Genomic DNA, 15,298 nt, shown 5'->3' with positions numbered 1-15,298 from the left:
CTAGGTAAATATTTAATATAGTTGTTATAAAAATAAATTACAAATGACATTGGTCTAATTGGTCCACTTCTTGATTCACCGGTCAACTTCTTGGTCACTACTGGACTAACAAATAGAAAATGTGAGAAAATGATGTACAAATGATTTTTAATGGCCAATTGTTTTACTATAAAAACTTAATATTGAAAAACCTTTTTTAATTATGAATGCATGTCAAAACATGGTTTTTAACCTTAAAACAGTCAATCTCAATTTTTATAAAATCATTAAAAGATGCATAAATGAATTTTATAGTTTTTGTAATTTTTGCATGTTTAACAAAAAATCAACTTGGCTAGATAACTCCTTGTCATTTTGAAAAAATCTTTTTAACTATGAATAATTAAATAAAGGTGCATTTATTTAGAAAGATTCTTCATCCAATTTATAAAGAATAAAACCATTTAGACACTTGGAAGATTTTAATTATGAAATGCATGTCAAAACATGTTTTTTTTTTTTTTTTTTTTAAATCTTTGAAATAATCAATCTCGATTTTTATAAAAATCATTAAAAAGATGCATAAATGAACTCTATTGTTTTTGTAACTTTTCCTTATTTAACATAAAATCTTTAAGGAAAACGACTAGATAACTCATTGCCGTTTTGAAAACCTTTTTAATTAACTTTGAATAACATTAAAAATGTGGTTTTATTTAGAAAAGATTCTTCATCCAATGTATAAAAGAAAAAAAACTGATTTAAGCACTTGGATGATTTTAGGTGCTTAAGTAAAAATGAAATGCATGATCCTACTGTATCAACAACCTTACAAAGAGATTTTGAAGTATAGGCCTTTGATTGATTTTCTTTCTTGATTTTATCTTTATGATTGTCACTTTGGAAATCATATGTAAGTAATAACAAACCTTGGTTTTCAAGGCATTTTCTAATTTTTAAAATAAATTAATATAAATATATTATAAAATAAGTTCACCGTGGGACTTGAACCCATGACCACAAGGTTAAGAGCCTTGTGCTTTATTGACTATGCTAGACTAACTAGGACATTATTAAATTCCATAATTTAATATATAAGAAATAAAAAGCAAACGAGTAAATAAAAGTCAAGTAGGAAAATTTTAATGGTATGAAATTTTGAATATGTATTAATGTCCCTGAGGGATAATTAAATAATACTACATAAATAGCTAATTTTGTATTATACATAATAATTAAATCTTCGTTTAGATTAAAATCATTCATTTGATAGTGAACATATATTAGATAATTTTGAATTCATAAACATGATTATTGTATCTTGTTCCCTTGAACTCATTCTTTGTCATCTTTCATTCCTCAATTGAGACATGTGTTATGTATGGGGTTTAGTCTATGATTTTTAAATTCATTATTATTTTTGTTGATTAGCACAATTTTTTTTTTATAAAGTGTTTGGCTCGTTATCAAGGTATGCTTCTACTCCTTCCTCATCTTACTTTTATGGATATGCATGCTAAGATCTTCTACTTTGATTTTTATCAGTGATCTTTTTTGACTTGTTTGATATTCCTTGATTCTTTGGTATCCATCGGTTAACGAACCCATTGACATGCTTCAACTCATTAGTAGAGACCTGTATTTAGGGCTTAGAGGGGTGCTACCTTTGGTACCTTCCCGATAAGTAACTTGACCCCCAAACTTAAACTCAAGTTTTTAAAGACATGCTTTTCCAAATAGGGAGTCACTCTTAAGTTTTTATTTCTTATTTTACTTTTTTTTTTTAAAAATAAAATAAAATAAGTGGCAACTCCATCATTATATATATATAAAAAAAATTCACTAAAAAGTGAGTCTTACCATTGAGTGAGGAGACACATGAAAAATGGGAGTCCATAATCATATGGACATCCATTAAGGAACAAGAAGTTTCTTCAACTAGTAACTGGTATATTTGAATTGTTGAAGGGTATTATTACATGTTACGAAAATTTCTAATTTAATGAGACAAATTTCTTGCCATTAGGGGGAGACAAGTTGATGTAAGAAGAAATCAAAATTTGACTAAATTAAGTTAAAATTTTTAATATAGACATTTTTTTGGATCAAATTTTAACTATTTTATAAATGTAACATATTTTAATTTTAACTATTGAAATATGATGTCCTTTCAATGAAACAAAATTTCTATATACATTAGTATTAATTATACATGACTATATAAATATTATTTTATTAAAACTTAGTTTATCTTTACACTATTGTTTAGTATACACTTTTTAATTTCATATTTCTTATTAGGACATATAGGCATGCCCACCATGGGCTCAAATCCATGACCACAAGGTTAAGAGCCTTGTGCTCTATAGACTGAGCTAGACGGACTAGGATATTAGTGAAATCCCATATTTTTAAAATATAACAAACAAAAATCAAACAAGTAAATAAAAGTCAAAGAGAATCTGAGTGCAATTTATTTTTTTTGGAAAATTGGACAATGGCACATCCTTGAGGGAAAAGAAAAAGAAAAATACATTGAAGCTTAAACCTTTACCACCCACCCAACTTTTCAACAATGTTTACAAAATTAGATTGATCATTGAACCAGAAGAATCTAAGATGACTAACTTGGTCCCTCGGGGTGAACAATGATGCATCTCTTCCTTGGAATGTCATATGGATATCCATTAAGGAACCAAAAGTTTTTTAACTAGTAACTTGTATATTTGAACCTTTCAAGGGTATTATTACATGTTATGTATATTTTTTATTTAATGAAGTTGATTCAAGAAGAAATCAAAATTTGACTAATCTAAGTTAAAATTTTTAATATAGATATTTTTTTTTGGATAAAACTTTAACTATTTTATAAATATAACATATTTTAATTTTAATTATTGAAATATAATATATTTTCAATGAAATAAAAATTTCCATATACATTAGTATTAATTTATACATGACTATATAAATATTATTTTATTAAAACTTAGTTTCCCTTTATGCTACTATTTAGTAAATACTTTTAAATTTCATAGTTCTTATTATCACATATAGGCATGCCCACCATGGGGCTCGAACCCATGACCATAAGGTTAAGAGCCTTGCGCTTTATTGATTGAGCTAGACGGGCTAGAATATTATTAAAATTCCATAATTTTAAATATATTAAATAAAAATCAAACAAGTAAATAAAATTCAAAAAGGAGAATCGAAGTGCAATTTATTTATTTTTTTGAAAAATTGGACAATGGTACATCCTTAAGGAAAAAGAAAAAGGAAAAATACATGGAAGCCTAATTGTTACCTTTACCACCCACACTCAACTTTACAATAATGTTTACAAAATTAGATTGATCATTGAACCAAAAGAATCTAAGATGACCAACTTGGTTCTCGAGGTGAACAATGATGCATCAACTGCTTGGAATGTCATTGTAGACCCTTCATTTTGTCCTTTTAGCATATGTTATTTAATGATTTTCTTCCTTCATCTTATGTTCCCTCATTATATACATTTATGATCCATTTCTAAGCTTTTATTGTGTCCGCATTGGTGGTATACTATTACTCATCTTGTCACTGTTTTGGACTTGTTTTTTGGAGATATATCTTGGAGGGATTATATGGATCCCTAAAATGATTTTCTAATGGCCTCTAGGTTTAGTTTAGGAGTTTTTTTTTTTTTTTGCTAGTCTTTTGTTTAGTTTCTGTTTTTAGTGTATTAGGTTTGATTTTGTGATTTTTTTTTTGTTGGATGAGCTTAGATTTGTTATTTATTTTTTAGTGTGTGAAAGATTTTAATTTTTAATTCATATTTTTTTTTTAATTATGCTTGCATGTGATCTTAATTTTTGAGTTCATAATTGTTTATTTAATTTTATTACATGATTGATTTTAATTCTTAGTTGCATTTTAGTTTAGCTCACTTAGCGCATTTTAGCTAATCTCACTTAGTTGCATCTTAGTTTAGCTCACTTAGATGTATTTTTTAGGTTTAGGTCACTTAAATGCATTTTTAGGTTTAGGTCACTTAGGTGCATTTTTTTTTATTTAGGTTTAGGTTTAGATCATTTAATTGCACCTTAGGTTTAATCGACTTACTACAACTTTAACTCAGCTCATTTAGTTATACTTTAGCACGATTCACTTATTTGTATTTTAGGAAGTTTTTATTTTAGTTGCACTTTAGGATAGTTCCATGTCACCTTTGCATGCCATGTGCATGGAAATCGAAATTTGTTTTGAGATTTTTTAGAACTCTATTGTAAGATATGCATGGCACGTGCATCGCATGGAGATTTTGAGGTTTCTTTAATATTTGAGGATTCTTTGGATGAACGACTGTATTGAGATTGGAAATTAAAGAGAAGACACAAGGCTGCCACATTTAGAGTTTGAGAAAAAAAGGGAACTAGATTTGGAGGATTTTTTTAGCAAGAAAGGAGTCCTTGAGGGCATAGGGAGTTTTAGGAAAGATAAGAGGTTTGGAAGGAGGACACGGTTGCCTCTATTTTTTTTGAGAAAGGTAATAATTTTATTTTATTTATATAGGAAGGAAGAATTTTGGGAGCATACGACTGTCAATGGAGAAGGAAAGATGGGTACACGTATAGGGGATATTTTTCCTGTTGGGGGGAGGGGTGTTCTTTTGGAGATCAACGGGGCATTGACGTCTTTGAGGAGAGGGTGGCGGTTGCACATAGGGAGATTATATTGGAGGGAAACGACTTCACATAAGGGGAATGGAGATTGAGACGCCACATTGTAGATTGAGATTAGAACGACTTGAGAAATTGGAGAGGAAGAATTTTAAAGGACAACTGCATAGGAGAGGAGATAGGTATTGACGCCTTTTTTTAAGAGGGAATTCACGCTTTGATGATAGATTAGAGAGCAGGCTGCTACATGGGAAAAAAGAGGACTTTTTGAGAGAGGATGATTCATGGTTTTGAGTATTAATGACAACCACTTAATGCTTAGAAAACATGGATGATCGTGTGCTTGAACTTTGAAGATACAACCATCACTTTGGATTTTTTATTTTATTTTCTTATGTCACTAGTGCTCGGATTTGTAGAGATGCCACCATGCTTTGACGCCACTTTCATGTTGAATGTTAGTAGAGATATGTACATTTGATGAAGAGATATAAAAACCATATTTGAGAAGAATTGCAGCAGCCACTTTGTCGTGCTTAATGGAGGAAAAAAAATTCATGGCATATGTGTGAGATAAGTGGCAATCGCGTGGTGCTGTAAGTGGATTCTTAATGGCTGATTTTTTTCTTGATACTTATTCATGGATTTCAGTGGTTTTTAGTGGAGGAAAAGAGGCTGATTTTTTTAACAGAAGATTGAGGAGAAATCAGGCTGTAAATGAATGTGTTTGTGAGAGAAAACTCAATGCATGATGGAGAATTAGCTTCAGGATTTTTAATGGATGAGTTGCGGCTGCTTAATGCTTGGTTCGTAGAGAACATTGCAGCCACTTTGGTGTTGTAATAGACATTACAAGTGTGGCTACTTAGTGGAGCATATATTCAAAGTGAATATGCAGCCACTTTTGGTGCCTTAACGGACATTAATTCATGCTGAATTGTGGCTGGAGAGATTTTGAGGTTGAATTTTTATCAAGGAAACATGAGATTTTGGTGGCTACACATAGAATTTCACAACTGAAAATTCTATTGGAAATGGTGGAGTATAGTGTTGTGTAATGGCGCCCCAAACCCAAGAGTAAAATCGTAATTTTAAAAAATAATTAATTAAATTAATTTAATTAGGATAGAAAACTCTTTTTGCTTTTAAAAGCCCTAGGTCTAAATTATTTTTTCCCTATCTTCTTTCTTCAAAAAACCCTTTTACACGGAGATAAAAAATATCAGAGAGTATAGGGAAACATAGAATTGAAGATTTGGAAGTTTAGGGTTGAAGATCGGTTTTCTAGGTAAGATTCTAACCCTTAGATTAATATTTTAGATTCGATGATTAGTTTTGAACACATTAGATATTCTTTGAAAAATCCCAATCAAATTAGGGTTTGTTTATTTAACTTTTACGTCAAAAAGTTTGGAAATTTGTGAGTATTGACGAAGATAAGAAAATTTCGAAGATTTCAATTGAATAGAAAAATAAATAAATTTAAAATGAAAAATTAGTTGAAGAAATGAAATTTTAGATTTAGAAAATAAATAAATAAATTGTTCGTGGAGGCTTTAAATTGGAAAAAGAAAAGAATAATAATAATAATAATAATAATAATAATTCCATATTTTTTGGATTTTGGATTTTGAGGCACTAAGTTGGGAAGACAATAAGGAAAAAAAAAATCAATATGCAATTAAGAGGCAAAGGGTGGTAGTGGAATGAATTAAAATAATAATAATAATAATAATAATAATAATAATAATAATAATAATAATAATAATAATAATAATGAGTGAAGTTGGTGGGGTTGTTGGAGTTGTTAAAAGTATATGTGGTATTTTTATTAATAATAATAATAATAATAATAATTAATAGTTTTAATATAATTTAAGTATATAAAAGAAATAGATGGTTATAATAAGATTTGGAACAAAAATGAGTTTATGAAAATTTGGAAATTCATTAATTTATATTATTATTGTTTAGGAAGTTGAAAATAATATTAGGTGGTAATATTATTAACATGGGAAAATAATTAGGATCCCTGATACTAAATAAAATATTTTTAGGATTGTCAAATTTATACCTTTAGATAAATAATCAATAATGAATGTTGTGTATGATATTATGTTAGGTGAGGAATAATTTTTTCAAACTAAATTCTTCAAGATTTTGGGTGTTTGTTCAAGGTAAGAGAAATTAATACAAATTTTGTAAAAAGAAATAATTTTCTTTTTATATTGTATTTTGAAATGTGTTAAAATATTATTTTTATTTCTATGCATGGATCAAATATACGTTTTGCATGGAAAGTATTTTTGAGCAGTTTTCTTTGTTTATGAAAAATAAACATTATGGAGATATGATATTTGTTTTGTAAGTTTGAATTAATGAAATAATGTATTTGAGTCTGGTTTCTATGGCCCTAGTCATCGGGTTATAATTGTTGACATTTTTAGCTCTAGTTAATGGGTTATAATGGTTGATATTATATGAACTTAGTCAATGGGTTATAATAGTTGACCTTATGGCCCTAGTCAATGGGTTATAATTGTTGACTTTTTGTTTTGTTTACCTTAAATGGAATAAATTTGAAACTAATCACTCATTTGTAAAGTACCACTTAACTGGACACCATTTGTTATATGATAATCAGAGTGAAAATATTTGAAATTTGTTTGATTTGGATTTGATGTGAAATGGTTTTGATATGTATGAAAATGTTTGGTCAAATAGTTTAAAATGTATTAGCATATTTGAACTCAAACGTTTTTATGAAAATGATTTTACACTATATCTCCTATTTGTAAGCATGATTGAAACTATTTTATCCATGAAACTATATTAATGTTCCTTATTGGGTTTTGAGCTAATTCCCCTTCGTTGATAATTTTTCAGATACTCTCAATTTGGGCAAAGAGTGATGACTAGGCTGGGGAATTTTTCTTCGTTAGGATTTTGGTTCAAACTTTATTTTGGACATTGTTTAGATGTTAAATTTTAATTCCCATTTGAATTATTTGAGTTTGGAGTTATTTGGACAATAACACTTTGGTTGATGTGTTAGTTTTTAAAGTTGATATCCAGAGATTTTAGAATTATTTTATTTTACTACTTTGAATAGGAATTTGGTAATTGGAAATTTCTAGTTACAAGATGAATGTTTGTGTCGTTTTCACTTTGAGTCTTCGGGCTTGAGGTGTGAAATGACCATCATGCCCTTGGAGTGGGTTTTGAGACTAGACAAGCTGCATGTGTAGAATTTGATTGCCAAAAACTTGCGCAAAATGAGATCAGTGGTTGCATAATGGAGATAAGTTGAACATAGCTTGGAGATAACTGTATATTACTAAGTTTTGGAAGAGGTTTCAGGTTAGTTTTATTTCTAGTTTTTTATTTTAATTTCTTCTTCTTTTCTCCCTCACATGATTATAGAAATTTTAGGATATGTCTGGGTGTGTATGTATAGGCCACACATGAGTGTTGATCAAGTTGATAATTAGATATTGTATGAATGTATATTTCTTATTTGTTGATTTTAGAATTAGGATTAGGTTCCTTTTCTTTTAAATTTTGTCTCACCAAATTAAGCCATTAGAAAATCATGAAAAAAAGGCTTTGAGTACGTATGTTTATGTATTGATTCATGTATCATAGTTTTTATTTTTAGGTTAGTTGATCCTTGTAGTTTTTCGTTACAAATCATCACACATACTCTTTAGTTCAATTCACCATGTATAACTATTTTCAATTTCTTTCGTTCACTTTACTTTTAGGTTGATTTTGCATGTTTGTTTAAGTCACTTTAGAGGCTTTGTTTTGGCTCAATTTAAGGCTTAGTTTTTGGTTATTTTCATTATACACAAATAGGTCACGATTCACACATTTGATTACTCAATTGTTAACACACACACACACACACTCGTCTTAAGGTGTTTTTTTTATATTTATTTATTGATTTATGATTTTATGTGTTTTAACGATTTTGAAAATGTTTTCAGTTGTTTCTAAAATAAAATGAGTCCTCAAAATTCATTATTCAAATTCATCTTAGGTCAATTGGGTAAAGAGAACTCTATTTTCAAACATAATGCTACTTTGATTCATTTCGTATGCATGTTAGAAAAGGTTTTCATTGATTTTCGATTTTTCTCATACATGAATTAAATTCATAGCTCTATATAATGAAGTCATTCCTAGTCTTGTTGAGCTTGCTCATGATAATTTAAGGTTAAGAAATCATGGATGAATTCATGAAAATTAAAAAGGGAATTAATGAATCCCTACATACAAAGTTTTCCAAAAATTACTTCTCTATTGCCATGGTTAATTGTCCACTACACCTTTAAAGTTGTAAATTAGAATCTGACTACTTAGAGACCTTTTAAAATTATTTCAATGCTTGGATATTATTATAGACTCCTTAAATGTGTGAAATAATTTTGCTTGAACTTCAACACTTCTCTAATTAAAAGATTTAATTTAGTCTTTTAGTAGATATATTTTCAGTACTATTCTAGAACAAAAATGTTTTTGTAAAAATAAATTAGTTATTGCTTTGTTAATTTATTTTTGACGTTTATTTTTTCTTAATCTAGACTTATTGAGTTTAATTTTAGACAATTAAAATATTAAAAACTAATTTCCTAGGTAGGAGATAAGATTTTTTTTTTTTTTTGCACTCATTACATAGGTTTCTTTTTGGAGTTAAGAAATGTTTATTTAATTTTAAATATGTTATGTCTATGATTATTCCTTGGATTTATTTTTTATATAAACTAGACATATTGAATATTATAAAATTTTGGTATGATTTTATCACATCTCTAAGTTAGTTAAAAAAATAGTCTTTGTATGCCATCGAAAATACTCTACTCGTGAACAATTGTGATTTTATGAAACTGGTATTAATTGACACATAATTAAATTTGGCCTTTTGGGTTGACCAATTTTTTTTTTTTATAATGAAATTCCACTTCTAGATTTTTTTTAGGATTTATTTTTGTAAACTCCCCTGTTATGATCACATGTTGATTATTCTGTATAGTGTCTCAATTGCGATTTAATCTAGAATTAATTGAGACGTTATAATTAATTTGGGCTCTTGGATTGTTATCTAGGCATATTTAACTTATCCTCCATTCTTTATCTTAGATGAATAACTTCTTTAGATATTTATTTAGGAATTATTTTGTTAAAACATTTATTTTTCAATAATAATTCACATGTTTTTTTTTTTTTTTAACATTCTTGAGTATGTTTGTGAAACTTTTGATTACTGATTCATATTGTAGATGTATTATACATAAAATTAAAACTTTGTTTAGATTAAAATCATTCATTTGATAGTGAACATAAATTAGCTAATTTTGAATTTGTAAACATGATTATTGTATTTTGTTCCCTTGAACTCATTCTTTGTCATATTTCATTCCTCAATTTAGATATGTGTTATGTATGGGTTTAACCTATGATTTTTAAATTCATTATTATTTTTTGTGGATTAAACCAATTTTTTTATAAAAGTGCTTGGCTTGTTATCAAGGTATGCTTCATCTCCTTCTAATTTATTTACTTTTATAGATATGCATGCTACGATATCCTAATTTGATTTTCATCACTAATCATCTTTAACTTGTTCTATATTCATTGATTCTTTGGTATCCATTAGTTAACTAACCCATTGCCATGCTTACCTAAACCTAGTGGAGACCTCTATTTAGGGTTTAAAGGGTGTCACCTTATAGTACCTTTTTAATAGGTAACCTAACTAACCCTAGGACATAGAATTAGATTTTCTAAAATTGCTTTTCCAAAAAAAATCATGAATTTCAAAATTATTTTGAAATGACCTTCAATTTTGCACAGTTATCTTCAAATGGCCATAAATTCTTTATTTTTACTGCACTTTTTGCACACCGTTTGAAGTGTTGGACTTTTGACTTCCCGAACTTCGAAAGGATATATAGTATGTATAAATGGATTCTAGGAAATGCTCTAAATTTGTCCTCAAATTCAAAGTATATGTTGTCATCAGGTTTTGAGTTCTAAATTTCCATGCAGTTGAATCTTGCTTCATGCCTCATTTCCCATGTTTTCTTACCTTCTTTCTTACTCTATAATGGTCATTTCTCATTTTCCAAACTCATGATATCATCATCTTGCCTTTCCTCATGGTCCATGAGTCTGACTCACTTATTTACTCATTTAACCCTTTCTTGATATTTCAAAATCAAAAGTGATTCAACTTGCACCATTTTCTTCACTTGAACCTGAGATAAATCTCCAAAATACAAGTTAAACTCATGACTAGGTCCTTAGCTTCGATTTAGGTCAAGTTAGGTGATTTGAGTGTTCTTAGGTGCACAAATCATATCAAATATGTGCCATTAGAGCACATATTGGCCTCCAATCATAGGGCTCAAACCCAAGACCACAAGGTTCTTAATCTTGTGCTCTACTGATTGAGCTAGACGGGCTGGGATATTATTAAAATTCTATATTTTAAAATATAGTAAATAAAAAATAAAAAAGTAAATAAAAGTCAAAGATAAGAATTTAAGTGCAATTTACCTTTTTGGAAAATTGGACAATGACACTTCCTTGACTGAAAAGAAAAAGAAAAGTACATAGTAGTCTAATTTTTACCTTTACCATAGACCCAACTTTACAACAATGTTTGCAAAAGTAGATTGATCATTGAACTAGAAGAATCTGAGATGACCAACTTGGTCCCCCTAGGTGAACCAATGATGCATCAACTCCATGGAATGTCATATGAATATCCATTAAAGAATCAAAAGTGTCTTCAACTAGTGACTTGCATATTTGAACCCCTTTGAAGGGTATTATTACATTGGCATGCAAATTTCTAATTTAAGGAGAAAAATTTCCTGCCATTAGGAGGAGACAAGCTCATTCCAAAAAAAAAAAAAACAATTGACTAATTTAAGTTAAAATTTCAATATAGATAATTTTATGGACAAAACTTTAGATATTTTATAAATGTAACATATTTTAATTTTAACTACAAAAATATAATATGTTTTTAATGAAATAAAAATTTCTAAATATATTAATATTAATTTATACTTGACTATATAAATATTTTTCATTATAACTTAGTTTACCTTTGCGCTACTATTTAGAGTATATACTTTTAAATTTCATATTTCTTATTAGCATATAAAGACACGCCCACTATGGGACTCGAACTCATGACCACAAGGTTAAGAGCCTTGCATTCTACTGACTGAGCTAGACAGACTGATATATTATTAAATTCCATATTTTTAAAATATAGTAAATAAAAAATAAAAAAGTAAATAAAAATCAAAGATGAGAATTTAAGTGCAATTTACCTTTTTGAAAAATTGGACAACAACACATCCTTACTGGAAAAGAAAAAGAAAAATGCATGGAAGTCTAATTCTTACCTTACCACCCCCCAATTTACAACATTGATTGCAAAAGTAGATTGATCATTGAACCAAAAAAAATCTGAGATGACCAACTTGTCCCCCAGTGTGAACAACGATGCATCAACTCCATGAAATGTCATATGAATATCCATCAAAGAACTAGAAGTGTCTTCAATTAGTGACTTGTATATTTGAACCCCATTGAAGGGTATTATTACATGGAATGCAAATTTCTAATTGAAGGAGATAATTTTTTGTCGTTAGGGGGAGACAAGTATCATTCCAAAAAAAATCAATTGACTAATCTAAGTTAATTTTCAATATAGATAATTTTTATGGATAAAACTTTAGATATTCTATAAGTGTAACATATTTTAATTTTAACTACTGAAATATGATATGTTTTTAATGAAATAAAAATTTATAAATATATTAATATTAATTTATACTTGACTATATATATATATTATTAAAACTTAGTTTTCCTTAAAATGCCATATTTGGAAAATCATTAAATAAAAAATGAAAAAGAAAATAAAAGTCAAAGAGAAGAATTTAAGTGCAATTTACCTTTTAGAAATTGGACAATGGCACATCCTTGATGAAAATGAAAAAAAAAAAAAAATACATGGAAGCCTAATTTTACCTCTACCACCTACTCAACTTTACAACATTGTTTCCAAAAGTAGATTGATCATTAAACTAGAAGATTTGAGATTACCAACTTGGTCCCCCTAGGTGAACAATGATGCATAAACTCCAGTGAATATCATATGAATATCCATTAAATAATCAAAAGTCTCTTCAACTAGTGACTTGTATATTTGAACCCCCTTGAAAAGTATTTTCTTGCCATTGGGGGAGACAAGCTCATTCCAAAAAAAAAAAAAAGAAAAGTCAATGACTAATTTAAGTTAAAATTTCAATATAGAAATTTTTTTCTAGATAAAACTTTAGATATTTTATAAATTTAACATATTTTAAATTTGAAACTACTAAATATAATATGTTTTCAATGAAATAAAAATTATAAATATATTAATATTAATTTATACTTGACTATATAATATTTTTTTATTAAAATTTAGTTTTACCTTTGTGCTACTATTTATGGTATATACTTTTAAATTTCATACTTCTATTAGCACATAAAGACACGCCCATCAGGGGCTCGAACCCACGACCACAAAAGAGCCTTGCATTCTATCGATTGAACTAGACGGTTGAGATATTTATTATTAAAATTCTATATTTTTAAAATATAGTAAATAAAAAAATCATAAAGTAAATAAAGTCAAAGAGGAGAATTTAAGTGCAATTTACCTTTTGAAAAATAGGACAATGGCACATCCTTGACGGAAAAGAAAAAAAAACATGGAAGTCTAATTTTTACCTCTACCACGCACCCAACTTGCAACAATGTTTGCAAAAAGTAGATGGATCATTGAATCGTAAGAATTTGAGATGACCAACTTGGTCCCCCCAAGTGAACAATGATACATCAACTCCATGGAATGTCATATGAATATCCATTAAAGAACCAGAGTGTTTTCAACTAGTGACTTGTATATTCGACCCCCTTGAAAGGTTGTATTACATGGCATGCAAATTTCTAATTTAAGGAGAAAAATTTATTGCCATTAGGAGGAGACAAGCTCATTCCAAAAAAATCAATTGGCTAATTTAAGTTAAAATTTTCAATAGAGATAATTTTTCTCAATAAAACTTTAGATATTTTATAAATGTAACATATTTTAATTTTAACTACTGAAATATAAATTCTAAATATATTAATATTAATTTATACTTGACTATATAAATATTTTTATTTATTAAAACTTAGTTTACCTTTGTGCCCATCGTGGGCTCGAACCCACAACCACAAGGTTAGAGCCTTGTGCTATTCCAACTGAGCTAGACAAGATGAGATATTATTAAAATTTCATATTTTTAAAATATAGTATATAAAAAATAAAAAAGTAAATAAATGTCAAAAGAGGAGAATTTCAGTGCAATTTAGCTTTTTGGAAAATTGGGCATTGGCACATCCTTGACAGAAAAGAAAAAAAAAACATGGAAATCTAATTTTTATCTCTACCACCCACCCAACTTTACAACAATGTTTGCAAAAGTAGATTGATCATTGAACCGAGAGAATCTGAGATGACCAACTTGGTATCTCAAGGTAAACAATGATGTATCAACTCCTTGAAATGTCATATGGATATCCATTAAGGAACTATAAGTTTTTTCAACTACTAACTAGTATATTTAAATCTTGAAGGGTATTATTATATGTTATGCAAATTTCTAATTTAATGAGACAAATTTCCTACAATTAGAGGAGACAAGCTGATTTAAGTAGAAATCCAAAATTGACTAATTTAAGTAAAATTTTAATATAGATAATTTTTTTTATTATAAAACTTTAACTATTTATAAATGTAACATATTTAAATTCTAACTACTAAATATAACATGTTTCAATGAAATAAATTTTATAAATATATTACTATTAATTTGTACTTGACTATATAAATATTATTTTACTAAAACTTAGTTTACCTTTGCTCTACTATTTATAGTATATACTTTTAAATTTCATATTCTTATTAGCACATAAAGACACACCCACCATGGGGCTCGAACCCATGACCACAAGGTTAAGAGCCTTGCACTCTACTGACTGAGCTAGATGAGCTAGGATATTATTGAATTCCATATTTTTAAAATAAGAAATAAAAAGCAACAAGTAAATAAAAGTCAAAAAGGAGAATCGAAGTGCAATTTTTTTTTTTTTTTTTTGGAAAATTGGACGATGGAATAACCTTGAAGGAAAAAAAGAAAAGAAAATTATGTGGAAGCCTAATTATTACCTTTACCACCAACCCAACTTCACAACAATGTTGACAAAATTAGATTGATTATTGAACCAAAAGAATTTGAGATGACCAACTTGGTCCCTCGAGGTGAATAATGATGTATCAACTCCTTGAAATGTCATATGGATATACATTAAGGAACTTGAAATTTTTTCAACTAATGACTAATATATTTGAATCCTTGAAGGGTATTATTATCAATGTTTTCAGAACCGGACCGGTGATCAAACCAGAAAAGTTACCGGTTCACGATTCACTGGTCGGACCGACGGTCGAACCGCTATCGAACCGGTGACGTCATAAATATATAATTTATATATTATTAAAATAAAAAATAATTATAAAAATTAAAAAATATTAAAATTAC

At 28.2% G+C, this 15,298-nt stretch overlaps 1 non-coding gene across 1 annotated transcript; it reads right to left on the bottom strand.

Moving 5' to 3' along the window:
• Nucleotides 1–14,677: 14,677 nt before the first annotated feature.
• TRNAK-CUU lies at nt 14,678–14,750 on the bottom strand. Its single transcript has one exon. It is a non-coding gene; the product is annotated as a tRNA-Lys (tRNA).
• Between the last annotated feature and the right edge of the window lie 548 nt (nt 14,751–15,298).

Source organism: Vitis riparia, chromosome 12 (assembly GCF_004353265.1).
Source record: "Vitis riparia cultivar Riparia Gloire de Montpellier isolate 1030 chromosome 12, EGFV_Vit.rip_1.0, whole genome shotgun sequence".
NCBI lineage: Eukaryota > Viridiplantae > Streptophyta > Magnoliopsida > Vitales > Vitaceae > Vitis > Vitis riparia.
This window is presented reverse-complemented; position numbering and strand designations above follow the sequence as displayed.